At 32.9% G+C, this 16770-nt stretch overlaps 1 long non-coding RNA gene across 1 annotated transcript; it reads left to right on the top strand.

Annotated features, from left to right (window-relative positions):
- Window positions 1-1280: 1280 nt before the first annotated feature.
- LOC127867992 (uncharacterized) lies at window positions 1281-2795 on the top strand. Its single transcript, XR_008043845.1, has 3 exons — window positions 1281-1349; window positions 1765-1861; window positions 2597-2795. It is a non-coding gene; the product is annotated as an uncharacterized LOC127867992 (long non-coding RNA).
- The last annotated feature ends 13975 nt before the right edge of the window (window positions 2796-16770 follow it).

Here is a 16770-nt window from a genome sequence, read left to right as displayed (position 1 = left end):
TGAGAATCAATTTAACGTATTTTGATTTTATGATTTCAATTTAACGTATTTTGATTTTATGATTTTCTCGTTTTGACTTTTGAATTGTGTGTAGTTTATTTTGCAATGTACGTTTTTCATTAACTTTTAAATTTTGCTAATAGAAGCCAGTGGATTCTTCCACAGTAAATTCGTACTCAGATCCTAAAGCACAAATAAGTAAGTGTATTTGTGTTTATGTTCTTTTATTTAGGCCAAAACAGAGGGAGAGATGAGAAGAAGTAAACGCGTGAGACAGCCATCTAAGAGAATGTTGTTGTATTTTCAGTAAGTTAATTTTAATGCTGTTGTGTGTACACATTTTAATTATATGCCAGTTATTTGATAAATTCTTCCACCTGGTCAACCGGAGGGGTATTGTGAATTATGTATATCTATTTGTGACCAGCCGAACTAAGAAGAAATAATAATATCACCCTTGTCCGCTCTGGGTTGATAAATGCAGGTTTGACTATAACCCATTATGATTTACAAGTTAGAACTATTATTGTAAAGGCCTGAGAGTTGAACAGCAACCTTGGCTTAGTATTGTAGGACTTTTTGCTTTTCTTCACAATATTTAGGTCTGAAATCTGTGGATGTAGGCTGTGGTTGCAAATAACATGTAGTAAATCAAGAAATGCACTATAACTCATGTGATTAGGTCATGACATTGACATCATGTTTTTGTCATTTTAGGGTTACTCTTTTTGCTCTTATTTATTAGATTTTCTGCATTACTTGGTTTTTATCAAATGCATGATGTTTTATTTGTTACACTCAGGATTCAAGTCTACAGAAGGGTAAAGGAAAACTTCCTGCCAGAAAGTTGATACATTAGCAACAACAACTAAGGGGACACTGGAACACCATAGCACATCTGACAATTTAAGATTGCTTTTATTTGATGATTAAGTGCAGTTAGTGAGTTATATTTTATACTTCTCATTCTAACATTTAACCTCATCTTTTAAGTGATTCACCTGGAACTAAGTGGGTGCTTAGATTAAAATTTTGTTTATTTCAACATAATTCTTTTATAAATGATCACAGCAGAATATTTGCACTAATTATACTTCATATCTTTATAAGGTTTTCTTGGAAATACAAACTTGTAACAAACTTTCACTACCTGTTAAAGTTGGAAGTCCAAACTTCTACATCTTTTTCTGATGAGGTGTTATTTATTTATATCTTATTACTTGGCTATTTATATTTGTTGCATTGCAATATGTAACTCCTGGATGTTTATTTATATTTAGGAACCTGTACTGGCTTTTGTTCCTTCAAGTTCTGATGAGTCTGAAGGAGAAACACTCAGTGAGAGAGAGGTAACTTAAATAATTTAAATTACAATTATTTATAAAATCATAATTTTACTGTTTCCTCTCTGTGTTTTAGAGAAACATATATACATAGTACTGAAAATGTTTCTTGTCGAATAATCAATAGAGTGGTATGGGTGTTTTAAATCCTAAAAAGTCAGTTCATGCATAATCATAAGTGTCAGTGCTGTTTAAAATGCATCTTTCTTTTTTTCGCTCCTTTGTTTGTCCGTTCATTCATTTACAGTATTACATGAAAACACATTCTATGCAGTCCATATGATATGAAGTTACTCGTAAGATAAACTTGAAACAACAACATACCTGAAATGCATACCTTACAACTTTGTATATGTTTGGACATGCTAATTGAATTTTAATCATGTATTTTTTTCAAACATGTCATGTTAAATCTTTTTAGGATGATTTAAGAACCAAATGAAAGGGAAGGAAAAGAGGAAGTAAGAAAGTGAAAGGGCGCTGTTATGTCCATGAAGAACAAGAAATAAAAATCTAAGGTTTGTTTTTCGTGTTTGTTGAAAATATAGACAGAAGAATTTTAGTTTAAAGCTCATAACAGATTAATAAGCATGCATGTAGATGGGAATAATAACAATACATAATTAAACAATCATTTGATCATTATGTCTCCCCCATTCTTGCCCTCAAGTAAGGGCTACTTTGGAAAGGTAGCACTGTATTAAGTATAATTTCAGTATCACTTAAGTCATTTCCAATAATGTTATATGCCAAATAGTTATTTGTTCACCATAAATTCTGCTCCTTACACCTAGTTTGTTTGAGACTCTAATAGAAAACTGGCCATTTTGCTCATATAGAACTTTCAGTTTCTGAGGGAGACTTATCTTTTCACAAAAAAACTGCAAGTTATTGTTGTGTTCACTTCCCTACAATTTTTTTGTGGCAATGTAGATTTTTATTGTAACATTGTCAAAAATAAAGCTTTTTTTGCACCTACTCACTAGAATTTGCTTTAATATCATTTAGTGCTGTTTTTTTAATTTTGATATCAAGTCAATACTTAATTGAGGGTAAATTCTGAAATAATCATAAGTTTATTTCATGTGGTCATATCTTTACCCTGAGGATTTTATAATTGAATTTCAGTGACAGTTATGCACTAGTTATTAATATCCAATCTCTCAAGATCAGTTAATGTTTAGGGTTAATTGATTACTTTTGTGTTATACTGATTCTTGAATTTGGTACTGAGTTTAACTGTGTAATTTCAGGAAATAATTGAAAGTCTTACAGTCACCGAAAGGAAAGAATTTAGATATTGCTAGAATTTTATCAAAAAGGAAAGAGAAAAAGGAACAAGACCTGTGTCCAGTCCGAAGTGGTGCTCTTGTCACAGATGCCCACAATACGAGAGAGTGGAAGATCGAGTTTGCTGTGGGATGGTCCCAGAATTATGCTCAAGTCAAAGACCTGTGAGTAAGATTCATGTATTATGAGTTTCTGTAACTGAATATCTGAAGTTTTGCAGCGTCAATTGGTTTATAACAAGGACTAAGTAATGGGTCAATAATGTTCCACCATGCAAACCTATTAAATATCCCATCTTAAAAATTAATCCTGCTATAAAGGCAATTTTGTCATGTGGGAAAATCATTTACTGAATCATTATTGGCTTATTAAAATGAATTTCAGCTAATGCCAACAAAGATGCTAAGTTCTAAGACATTGTGTAGTTGTTTCTCATCTTGCTATTTTATTCAATACAATTTATGTTTTTACATGAGTAAAGAAAGGAACTCTTTTTTTTTGCTAAAGTGTCGTCCCAGTCTGTACAGGCTAATCAGGGACGACACTTTCCGCCTAAAATTTTTAGACGTAAATAGTAAAAAAATATTTGATACAGTTCATGATTATCAATAAAAACGATGATTATATCAACCTTCTCTATATGCGCTTATATAAATTCCACCTCTTTTTGCCAACCAGTGGGCGGAGTCTAAACGTTGTCGTCTATAGACGAGTTAACGCGTGACGTCACACGCACCGGCAAAGTTTAGACTATATTATAGTCAACGGTTATATTCAACGGGGAACCAGTTTAAACCATCTTGAATTCTGATGGCTTTCAGTTTTCGACCGCATATTCGTATTTGTGAAAAGTGATTTTCCAATAAAAATATTGATTTAAATATGGAGTATATTTTATTGGTTGATCAAAAATATTCAATGAAAATTAATTATTTGCTCAACAAGCTAAATCTCTTTCTTTAGAAATAATGTAATTTCTATGCCAAAAATAAATGACGGTACCATGTACCACGTGACTTGTCAGCTGATTTTCAGCTACATTTATTTTTAGGTCAAAAACGTCGAGCGGCGTTTTTGAAATATAATATGGAATTCCCAGCCGCTTGGGCTTATGTGATGGTTTGTGTTATACTTCCTTTTGTCTGCTTTGAGTTTTTATATCCTTAAATCAAAAGCGATAATCGTTTTTAATATCTAAAACAATAATTTTATGTTTTGTTCAAACCATAATCCATTGGACAGTCCCTTTAATATGATTTATGTTTATTGTGAAATGCATACTTTGGCTGTTACTTGATGTTCCATGATAATTGTATAACATGCTGGTACAAAAGCAGCATTGTCTATTATTTTAAAGGTCATACAATTTTTCGACATATTGTATTGAACAAACTGCATACTATGCTGCATTATACTTGTTTTTCATACATGCACTGATTGGTTTATAATGCATACTAGTCATTAATTAATGCAATAGTTTTTCAAAATACATTATCTCTTTTCAATCACAAGTACATAACAATTCTTGTAAGTTGATGACAATGATTTAGTATTACGTATTGTGTAACTATTCTTTTACGTTCAAATAAATTATGTGAAGTGTTTTGTAGCGCCATACATCACCATGTAAGTTTATATATATATACTGAATATATTAACATTTTTTAAATACCTTGGTTGGCAGCTAAGCCTAGAAAGACAATGACTGACAGATAAATAAACTCATATGATTACTGATGTATCTATGTTTGTTCCATGTGTTATTAGAATGTATTAAAAAAAATATGGATTAAATGACATATTTTATCTTTCAAATCTTTATTATACAGCTAAAATCTAAGTGTATGCAGCTAAGATTGTGATTTATGAATTGCTTTATAAGTGCTAGTTATTTTTGTGACGACAGGATTTAAAGTAGGCAACATAAGTTTGCGAAAGAAAACCCTGTGAAAATATTTCAATTGCAAAACAAGTATTCTGTCCCCCAGTTCTACGTCATTATACGTTGATAATCCTGACAATACAAATAGATTTGACACATTACATTATTTTGATAACCTATGTTAAATCAGTTAATGCAAGAATAACAACTTTAGTTGAATTGAGACATTGTTAAACAATCTGTTTCCTCAGCTTTACTGGCTAGGACCAGTATTTGGTTTCTAAAGGGTGATCTAAAGAACGCTTCCACTTACAGGATGAATACCAAGACCTCCGAGTCGCAAAGCGGACACCATATCCACTACGCCGCAGTCACCGAAATATCTTTGAATTCTAGAGACACACATATAAAATATTAGATATAAAAGCTTGGCAGATGTAAAGCTCTTCATCCAGCAAAAAATAACATTTAATTGTTTGGATGCATAATTTTTGTATTGAAACAATTATATTGTTTTGTGCACACTACTGTCCAAATTTTTATTACATTACATGGTTATCAAATAAGCTTTTGCCCGTAAATTAGGTAGCACCTATTATCATATGAAATGTCACTGACAAATAATTAAACATAATCCTTCTTAATCAAATAATGCACTTCTGAGAGCTTCACTTTATTTCTTACATTGAGAGCAAGTTAAACATTCTATTAAATACTTGTATTTGTTTGTTTTAATTAATGTTACGTAAATTTATTGTAACTCCTGTGCTTACGTTCACAGTTCGCGGTTATTTCACAATGACCTTTGTTTATGCCCTGCTTACGTACGAATTAATCCGATAACACGGGAAACAAAACGCATATGGTTTTTAACCAGGTTTTCCGAAGGAAAAAACTGGTTATTAGATTGGCGAATGCGGGCGGGCTGGCGGGCGGAACAAGCTTGTCCGGGCCATAACTATGTCATTCATTGTGAGATTTTAAAATCATTTGGCACATTTGTTCACCATCATGGAACGGTGTGTCGCACGAAAGAATCACGTCAATATCTCCAATGTCAAGGTCGCCACGACTAAAAATAGATTTTTTTAAAAAACAAACTTACAAAGGGGGTTAATTTTGTTTGTTCATTTCAAAAGTTAAGTTTGAGTTTTCTCCCTTTATCAGATTTTTTTTCACAATGAAAACCTGGTTTTGTGACAATTTTGTCCCTTGTCTTGATTGCCTTGGCGGAACGTATTCATATAGTGATGACGTCGAGTGTTTTTCGCTTTGACGACGCGAAAAAAATCGTTGAATACTTTCGATATCAGAAAACGACGCCAATAACAAAGCATTTTACATTACTGGAGTATTCATAAAAAATGTGTACATTCTAATATTAGCCTTGAAACTTTTCCTAAAATAGCTAATGGAATTCCAAATTTCGCCATAATTTTATTACCCGAAACGAGGTCTTGCAATAATAACAATCCTTTCAGGATTTTCCAAATTATCATCGGAAAAATCCGAAGACCGACGGTATTACGGAAAGACTGTTTAAAGGGATCTTTTCACGGTTTGGTAAATTGACAAAATTGAAAAAAGTTGTTTCAGATTCGCAAATTTTCGGTTTAGTTATGATATTTGTGAGGAAACAGTATTACAGAACATTTGCCATGGTCTAATATAGCTATTATATGCATCTTTTGACGATTTAAAAACCTAAAAATTATAAAGCGTTGCAACGCGAAACGATTGAATAATTTAGAGAGTTCTGTTGTTGGCGTTTAAATTTGTGAAACTACGAAGATTGCTTATATAATGTATAAAATACACATCCAATCTATGCTTGGCAGGATAGCTCAGTTGGCTTATGCGTTTTTGCTTCAGGATTCCGGGGGTCACTGGTTCGAGCCCTGCTGCGGAGCACTTTTTTTTCCTTTTTTACATTTTATTTTTGATTTTTTTACTGGAGCTTTAAAAATTTAATGCTTACATTTATCAATATAAAGCATAATATGACAAACTTCAAAACATGCCAAAATCTGTGAAAAGGCCCCTTTAAATAAGCTACACAGTATCTGTATCGTTCACAGTACTACTGATTAAATGTATCAATCCCGTCCCTATCCAGATGGTATTGTCTAACAATCTCAATGGAAAGTCTTCAAACATCTCTAGCCTTTTGTTTATACCTACACGTCATTAAGTGAATACATTTATATCAATAGAATCATTATTGTAAGAAAATACATAAATAATAATATACGCAACCTTTAGAAATGTCTCTTTACATAAGCGTAAGAATTTGGGCAACATTAATCATGAACACCCTATAGATGTGATGCAATTGGTAGCAACTTGTTTCATCAGGTGGGATATCATTTTTGGGTCAGGTATGAGTGCTATTAGATTTTTACATTTGATACCAACATTAATTTCATTTGCAATTAGTATACTGACATCACCACCCAATGAATATGACAAATTAAATATTAAGAGAGCAACAAACAATATAAACAACGTTAGTTACGTCAGTATTTACGTGAAAATGGTAAAAATTTGACATGTGATAATACTTTCCCAAATTAAAGAATTGTTAACATATCTAATTCCATACAGTTTTGTGAAATAATGAGCATTAAACTTCAAAGCAAAAGAGATGATGTGCGTTTCTATCGTTCCATTACTTTTTACGTTGTCAAATGTCATTTAAGTTGTTCAAAATGTAAAACAACCCGGTACGTCCGCCGTTTTATTTGTTATGACGGGAAGTGAATCTATGGTGGATTCGTTTTCCTTCAGTTTCGTATTGTGTATACAAGGGAATTGAAGGTTTCGATAATAATAAATAATTACGTTCAAACTATTATTTGAAGAATTTTGTAACCGCATTTAAATCGCGAGGGAATGCTTAAGTACGGAATCTGGATAGTGCCATCCGGATAGTGCGACTCACGATATATTTAACACGATATATCGCCCTTGTGTAGGTAGCCAAAAAGGCGATATATAGTGTTAAAAATATCGTGCGTCGCCGTGACTGTCAAGAAAAAGATCAAGTATCGCCGCGACTGTCGAGAAAAATATCGTGCGTCGCCGCGACTGTCAAGAAAATGATCAAGTATCGCTTCGTGTGTCTAGTTTCGACCTTGATGAAAGAAGTGCGAGATTATAGATGGTTCTATCCGGATTCCGTACTTAAGAGATGTAAAGATATATTAGTTGCTGTTAAAACATATAAAATGTGTACATTGTTTCATCAAGTTAAATTGTACCTTACCTGTGGATGTTTGACGTGAAATTGGAGTTTTGTTTTCATAAATCAACAACAAAATGGCCGAGAAAAATTTCTCTTCGAAAATTCTATAAACCGAATTAGCCTTAAAAAACAGGGGCCGAAAAAGCTATGTGCCGAAAGAGCCGACAACCGTTTAAGACAGGTCTAGAGGTTTCTAACTTCTTAAGTGACTTTCACGTTTTGTAAAACAAAAACTGAGAAAATATCATAGATATAGTGAAGCAAATTAATAAAATATAAATTCTTATTGAGCATTTTGTCTAAGAAAGTTTCACCGACCAAGGTTTTCTGCAGGTGTTATGTTTCCTTTCTGCTTCAATGAAAATCAAGCGATTATAACAGTATAATGAGAAGTTACAAACAAAACGAGAAAACACAGATATAACTTTGACCTTAGCTTCTGAATATATTAAGTCGTTCGGCCTCGTAAATAATAATTATGTAATGATATCGTTAATTCACACCCAGTACAAATATCTCAAAGAAGCATGCAATAGCTATGAGAAATGTTTACTTCATCTTTTCAATAAACAAACAACAGACAGATCTGTAGGAAACTATTTTTCTCCAAATTAAAACAAGAGAATAAATACACGACGTGACGTCCAGCAAATCTGAAATACATTTAAGACGGGCATTTACCTGCTCGCGAAATACCAAGCCACCTTGATATGTGTTTCTGATTTTCCGATTGATATGGAGTGTTTTGCAATAGTTCATCATTTCTTGTTTCATTTACTTATTCTTTTAAAATAATCACGTTTCTTTTTGATAGCCTTTTTGATTTTCATTCAATCAACTGTTCCCTACACAGTTACTTCAGAAGAAACTTCCCTGTATCTTGCAAATAGTCTTTCAACGCCATCGGCGCTCTCGTTGTGTATATGAGTTCGAACCCTACGGAGTCATAAATAAAAAATGTGCTATTATTTATATCTTCCCTTAACAACTGTTAATATATAAATATCTGCATGAAAAGGGGTATATGAATTGTTTAAATAGATGCCGTATCTTTTTTTGTTTGGGGTGAGGAAACGTCGATCTATCCCAATAATGTTATTTTCTTCGTTTTGACAATATACAGCGTATTTTTGTTTGTTTCTAATGTTATATTGCGATACAACTTCTCAGCAATTAGCGAATTATTACAAGATAAAAATTAACAGTTAAACTGCACATGAAATTAATATTTTGCTTTCTTAACTAATTAGCAATTAATCTTTAAATATTAGTTACGATTATTTAAGTTACGCATGCATGTGCGCATGATAAAATAGATTATATATTCTCCAACCGCTTTGTGAAAAATTCTTATTATGTTTAATATATATAAACCAGCAAGAACAGTTTATAGTATGTTGTGTGTGCCTTTTTCTTTGCGCCTTATTGATTCAGGTATTAATTATCACTTGTTATCCGACTTTTGTTTAGAGTTAGATAATATTTTTTAAGGTAAGAATATTGGATCCAAACAAAGAAACATGGAAAAATACACAATTTTAGCGATTTATTCATGTTATAATGAAATGCAAAATAAAAATATAAAAATACAATGGAACATCAATTCTTACCGCTATTATTAGCATAGGAATAATTGATATAAATATTCAACATCTGGTATAATATGACACTAAATGCCATTACTGTACTGCATATGCAACACGCTTATTTGGAAGTGTTCTTACTTAGCAAAATATGTAAGCAACATTGTACATTACAATACATGTAATGATTAACATGTATTTCATTTTAAGAAAATTTAGGTACGTTGAAAAGGGTTCCATCGGTATGTTGTTATATTCGGTAATGATACCGAAATTGCAAAACAATGCTTGATAAACGTATCATTTCAGTAACGGTAATTTAACTAGTTCAGAGAAAATCTATCGCAACTTAACGGGCATGAAATAAGCATTTACTAATTAAGTATAGCATACATTCTAGTTAAAAATGATAGACACTACCTTTTATCGTTATTTTGTTATACAGAGCGAAGAAGGGATGTACATCTTTTTATTGCGTGTACCGGTATTCCATTTTTTTGTATAAATTGGCTTTGTAAATCATCTGTATGCATGTGTGTAAGTGCGTAGGTGGCAGACGTGCACCGGCAATGTAAAAATCACTAAATATAAAGAATATTTGAGATGCATATTACTTACAAATCCATTCATATTCAATTTACAAATATGGCTTAATTTTTTTTTAAACAAAACAGGTCTTATTGAAGAAACACACGCACGGCAAAGTCACATAGATACTCTTGAAGTTGTTGTTAAATGCTTTCCGACTGTCTTAAAGTGATATTATGGGCATTTTTTGACTGTTGAACTGAGCTGAAAAGAATTAACAGTTCAAAAGAGTTAGTTAAAATGTGGTTACTTGCTACTTGTGCTTGTACAATTACACAAATATCATGATACATACTGAAAGCGTGCACAATGTTACAGTGACACGTAAAGTAACATACCTCACCTTATTCAACCAATAATCCTAAACATTAAACCAACTTTGCTTCAAATAAAGACTGAACATTGGCATTGAAAACTTAATAGAGTAAAAAATAAAAAGGAGGAAAAAAAAAATATGCATATAAATCTTTGAGATATACAGAACGTTAAACATTTCATGGCACAGTAAGATAGAAAAAATGTTAACGCGAATTAAAAAGTAAGAATTGCTTTCTATTAAGTAGCAAAGGGGAAAAACTCATCGCATTAATAACATTATGATTTGCGCACGTTAATTCATCAAAGGTCAATTACTCCATAAATTTCAAAAAATGTGTTTAGGTTTGTGTACTGTCGCAAACAACTCCCAATACTGAATAGTGTGTTGTGGTTCTTGTAACATTCACTCATCACAATATTCCTTATCAATGTGAACAGTTTATTTAAATACAGTTACTACTAAGGAAGTGCTGCCCCACACAATACAATTACATAAAGAGACATAACTCTGATGAAACAAAAAGTTTTGTTCCTTGTATATTTGCAACTTCCCTTAAAACAGCTATGATTGTATGAAGTTTCATTTAACCCATGTTTGCCTAGCGTCTAGAAAAAAGGCCTTAACAAACAGCGAAGACCCAGATGAGACGCCGCATGATGCGGCGTCTCATCAGGGTCTGCGCTGTTTGCTTAAAGGAATTTCTGTAAGAAATATTCTAAATATAGAAATAAATATACTAGACATCCCTAATTTTTTAAATAAATTGATCCAATATAGAAGGATAGGAGAGTCCACTAGGCATAAATGGATTAAATACCTTCAATAATTTATGAGTTACACTCCGCACATGAGGCGGGAAGGACAGACGGACGATGCGATAACTTTATGCCTACATTCGGGTGCTTAAACATAGGAAATAAATAAGAACATGGAGAACATATTAGTGATGAATGTATACATATTAAACCCCGAACAACAATGTAATATTTTTGCAAATTTATAAAACGCAGGTTGAAGATAATGATACGTCAACACATGTGTACGCCATATTTATAACATAGCATAAACATAATATATATTTATGAATAAACTGTTTGCATAATGCCTATTATTATATATTACACAAATTAAATAAACAAATGCATTACAACATGCGAAATTCGTTTATAACATGCATAATGAATTACCAGTTAAACGCTTATTTATCTTAAAACATTCAACCTTAACCCATTTTGAAACCGATTATTCTTTAAGTATAATTGATATGCTCGTTTCGACGTTTGTAATTGCCATACATGAAAATTGGTATATTGTTTTACAAGATCGCATATGATTCTCGTTAAAGCTCAAGATCCCATTGCCCAACGTAAGACGAATATCGTTACGGTTTATGACTACATGCTAATCAGCTGTAATTGATTGCATGGGACTGTACTCCACACTCACGTCGCCGTATTTATAAGGTATTACTACGGCCATGTTTATTTTGACATTCAATCGATCATACGGTATCAAAACAAACGATAGCATTTTTCACCAACTTATCTTGATAATAAAAAGTGTGGTCCTTAAGTAAACAAGTATCTGTAGTTTTATTTCGGTTTAATATACTAAACTGACAATCTTGACAAGAAACTCACAGATCTTTTTGCATTAAATTGTGTATGATGACGACATCTCGGTCACGAAATTGACTATCACCACAAAATTTAGCTCATTCAAACATAGTTTTAACTAGGATAATGCCAAACGAATACATATGTTGCATAAAAGTTTTAGTGTCCGTGCCTTATGTATTGAATATTAAAACTAAAATATATAGTTGACTTAATCCGAGTCTTAATTCAAAACATTCAACAACTACATACAAAAGCTCCAAACGAATGATAATATTTCCAACCGGTCAATACAAAAGTTAGGTTAAGTTTCAGATGGGAAACTTTGTCATGTGGCCAGCCCCTACGGTTTTCTGTTTAAAACATTGGTCAAACGTTTAGACTTAGTTTGAGCAAATTTTGTATATTTGTAACGAATGCTGGTCTATGTCGTGCTGTTAAACGTTGCAGCAATTTCCGGCGGAACTACGTGGAAGTCGAAAAGTGAATTTCCAAGCGTCTCGGTGAACCCAACCAATACAAGGACACACACCACATTCAGGATAAACCCTATTCGTACCTGAAGAAAGCAAACGAGAATTAACTGTGTCTTGTGCAATTCGAATTATGTTAGGGAGTCGATTTTTTATCAGTGGTATTAAGGGATTCCTTATTGACTGGAACAATTTACGGAATTAACACTTTATATTTATATAGGTCAAAGTTCAGGAATAAGTACATGATTTAAGTCTTATTGATTTCTAAAATAAATATATATATAAAACATTTCAATGGAACGACCTTATGACTATCTCATGCAAATTAAAATCATGTTTTAATATGCAATAAACCGTGTGAATTTAGAATACAGTGGGTCATGTCAAACTAGTCAAATTGTACGTATTGAATGCATTTAACCCAAACTGTTGTATTTACATCACCAATAATGAAACATCCAAAACAACATTAAGATATAAATGGTGTAAACATTTTTCTGTTTAATGTGCTTGATCAAGTATCTATACGACCGTCGAAATCAATGTACTCACCATATCGCTGACTTTTACGTATCCGTACGAGAAAACGACGGCGTTTGGAGGCGTTGCCACGGGTAACATGAAGGCAAAAGAACAGGCTATGGCTGTGGGGAACATCAGATAGATTGGACTCAGTTTCAGATTGATGGCCTAGAAAAGACAAAGTAACAACTTGAGTGTGCGTGTGTTTGTTTTCCTCGACATCTAACAATGGATATTTCAAACATGATACATATGACGATCGAATAATAAGCTGACAGTATTTGCATATACATTTATAAAAATATTGTTTGTGGACAATATGGTTTAGCAATCTTCATGTTCGCATACCTGAAGACTGAATTATGATAAATTACAATTAATATTTGTAAAACAAGAATTTGTGAATATATTGTCTCACACAAAACGTACCAAATTGGCGACTATGGGCATCATTAGGGTGCACGTGGCGGTGTTGCTGGTCACTTCCGTGAGAGCGGCCACGATGTAGCAAAGCACCAGGTTCAGCACCCAGGGGTCGAGATAATCAAGCACGGCCAGCTTCTCTCCTACCCAGGCGGACATGCCGGTCTTCTGTACACAGAATTATTATACGTTTATGATTGATTTGTTATATGTCACTAGGTATTCTTAAAATTGGGCTTCTGTGCTTGGTGCAAAAGCAGTCTCAAGACATTCTATAAGCTGATACGTTATAAATGTAATTATATTTTCACTTATTGTATTTGAACATTTGAACGTTTTTCCAAGGATACACGTGTTTTCCTTTTTAAAATTTATTTTCATGTTGGAGAATTATTTAAAAACCAAATAAATCTTGTTACCCAAATTGTCGAAACTAATACATTTTAGGCATATAAATGGATGCTTAATCGATAGAATCATCAGAAGGACTATCATCGTTAATTCTGCTCGTAACGTTTTCAATATTAATCAGGATATAATGCATTGTGTTTGTTCTATACTATCTTGAAGAAACGTTACCAATATAAACGTTCACAGTACATTTGTAACCGTTTTCTCCGAAATACACTTTACCGAGGCAGCCTTGGCCATAGCGAACCCGCCCCCTAGCAGAAATACCACGCCCCACGGGACCTTATCTGCAGCCACCTTCCAGGAGATAAGGGGCTTTAAGGGTTCCCTTGTATCTGCGGATAAACACATGCCATTTAAGAAAACAAAAGTGTACGTTTCAAGACAGAATCAATTAACTTTAAGCCCACGAAACTTTCTCTGACGGATGGAAATAAGGGGCTTAAGGGATTTCCTTGTAGCTCTGATAAACGTACATGTATTCAATCAAAAATATATTTCTTTGTTTAAGAGACATGGATTTATGACTACACCCCATCGAACATTCTCAGCAGCCCAAATCGAAGAGATCAGATGTTTTAAAGGTTCCCTTCTTCTTCTTCTCGATCGCCCCTTGGAATCCGGAGGCAAAGATAGGAAGGCTGGTTCGCAGTTGGGGTACGGATACCATTTACTAGTCTGGAAAGGTGAAGGAAGCTGTACCGTGGCTGTTCATTTCTGATCAAGCACTTGACGATGGTATTCATTTCCTTTCGTTTGATTCATTTCTTCTCTTGCTTTTCTTCCACAACGTGCTTCGTCTGGCTAATAATGTCCGTGTATTGTGAAATGAGAGAGGAATCTCGGAGTACAATTCTGGCCAGAAACAAGTCTTGGAATTCTTTGCTGTTGGTGGTATTTGCAGCACATTGACCAAGGCTTCGACCAAAGCTCTGTAGTATGTGCAACGGAGGCATGTTGGTATTTCCTCTACCTGCATATATGCGCCTTGATAGCTTGAGAATACATTACGTTAATAGAGTGGTCTACGTTAAGAAATCGTATCAAGTTGAAACACATACTACGGAGAGATAGTTTGCTCATGAACATAAGTACTACATGTAATATGTCTTCGTTAATTATACACTATAAAATGCATCTATAAGATAAAAATTAAACTGTCATTTTTTTTATTAATCATAAATCATAGTTTATGCCTCGTCAAAGAAACGTTTGTTTTTTAATTATTGCATATTAACAGTATATTCATTATACATTTTTTATAAATAAAAGTCTATAGAAGTGTAGAATAATTGTTAGTAGTAGATTTTAATAACATGTGTAATCAAGAATAATCCAGGTAAATAAAATTACAAAGTTACTTAACAAAGTCACTATGTAATGCCTATATCGAGCTTATATATATTGTTAGATTTTTAAAATAGCTTTTAATTCGTTTCTTAGCACTGAAGTAAGGTCTTCTTTCATCTATGGGGCGTAGGGAGTGTTAAATGTTAAAATCTAAACTTTTACAACGAACTTCAAGATGTTATTGAAACTAAATAAAAAAACCTGTAGGTCTCCGACAAAAGATTTTCGGAATATTTGAAGGAAACACAAACAGAAGAGTTGCAACAAATATGGCGGGGACTCCGTCTTCAACAAATCTGAAACATAAAATTAATCAGAACTTTAAACATGTGCTTTGCTTTATAATGTTTAAGCAGTACTATCGTTACAACATATTATTTTGCTTAACACGCGATCTTTAAGACATACTTTAACTTTAAGGGTTTCATATTGCATACATGGTGTTCTTCTACAGTTAGCTGAAGGAATTATGTCAGGAAAACAGGCTTTTTTCCGAGTATATTTTCAAATACAAAAGAATTCATTTACCGAAAAAGTAGAACATAAAAGATTCAAACCCTTTTTTGAAGATATGACCCCAACCGTATTCACCTCCGAGGTCACGAGTAACCCACAACACGGCAAGCACGACGAAATGTGCGGAAACGGCAGCCTGGCCGAATCTGGATTGAATTGCACGAGACACATTGGTTCAAATCTGTATATTATGTTTATTGCAACACCGAAAGCCGTAGGTGTATTGAGGAAATGTCGTGTCTGGTTGTTTGGTTGCTTACAAGCACAAGTGTTTCGGTAAATGTCTTTTGAAAGATCCCTCACAGAGGTTGGTTCAAATAAAAGGTTTTATCAACATCAATAAGGCGTTCTTAAGATCTTTCAGATACTAGTGTTAAAAAATAGTTGGACAATAATAACAATAATATTGTAATCGATAGTTATGCAGAAATAAAACAAAGTTTATTTTTTTCTTAAAAGATACTTGTAAAAGTTTAATATTATGCTAATGTTTCATTGCACTCTTTGAACGAACAATTGAATATAAATGGGCCTTTTTAAATAATGAATTTAATGTCTACCCGATGATGTTGAAACGCTTGATATATTTAAGCTATACATGTTTATAGTATTGCGAATAATACAACCCGTACATATATTCTTATATAAAAACGGTTCATTCTTACATTTTGAGCTTTTAAGTGGCTACTTGTTACATTGTAAATTTTATGATTGGCTTCCTCTTACATCTTTTGAGTGTTCTTCTTAGGTATTATCATATTGAGCTTTTTGATTGGCTACCTATAGCATTTGATATTTTTACTTTTTATTTTTAACATTTAAAGCGTTTTGATTTGTTACATTTTCTTTAATTGGCCACCTGTTCGTTGAATGTGACCAATTGCTTTATATTATTACGATAAGAGGTCGTCACAACTTCATACTAGTTAACATCTTTGACTAGTTTTAGCGTCTTCAAAACATTATTACCTCTCTATCTCGAGACTATTTGCGGGTTAACAGTTACAATGACAGGCTTAGGCGATATTAGTACTTTGGCTTGTTTTGTTTACCACAAATTAAAACAGATTTTCTTGAATGCAACATGCAATCGCGGTGACGTATGGTACTTCTATAGTTTAACAGTTAAAATGATTTCCATCGTTCCACATGTTTTTTAACCATAGTTATAAGAAAAAAGTAAATATCCATTTGATTTTAACCAATT

The sequence above is a fragment of the Dreissena polymorpha genome, chromosome 1 (genome assembly GCF_020536995.1).
Source record: "Dreissena polymorpha isolate Duluth1 chromosome 1, UMN_Dpol_1.0, whole genome shotgun sequence".
NCBI lineage: Eukaryota > Metazoa > Mollusca > Bivalvia > Myida > Dreissenidae > Dreissena > Dreissena polymorpha.
Note: the sequence above shows the minus strand (reverse complement) of the source record. Positions and strands in the feature narration are given on the sequence as shown.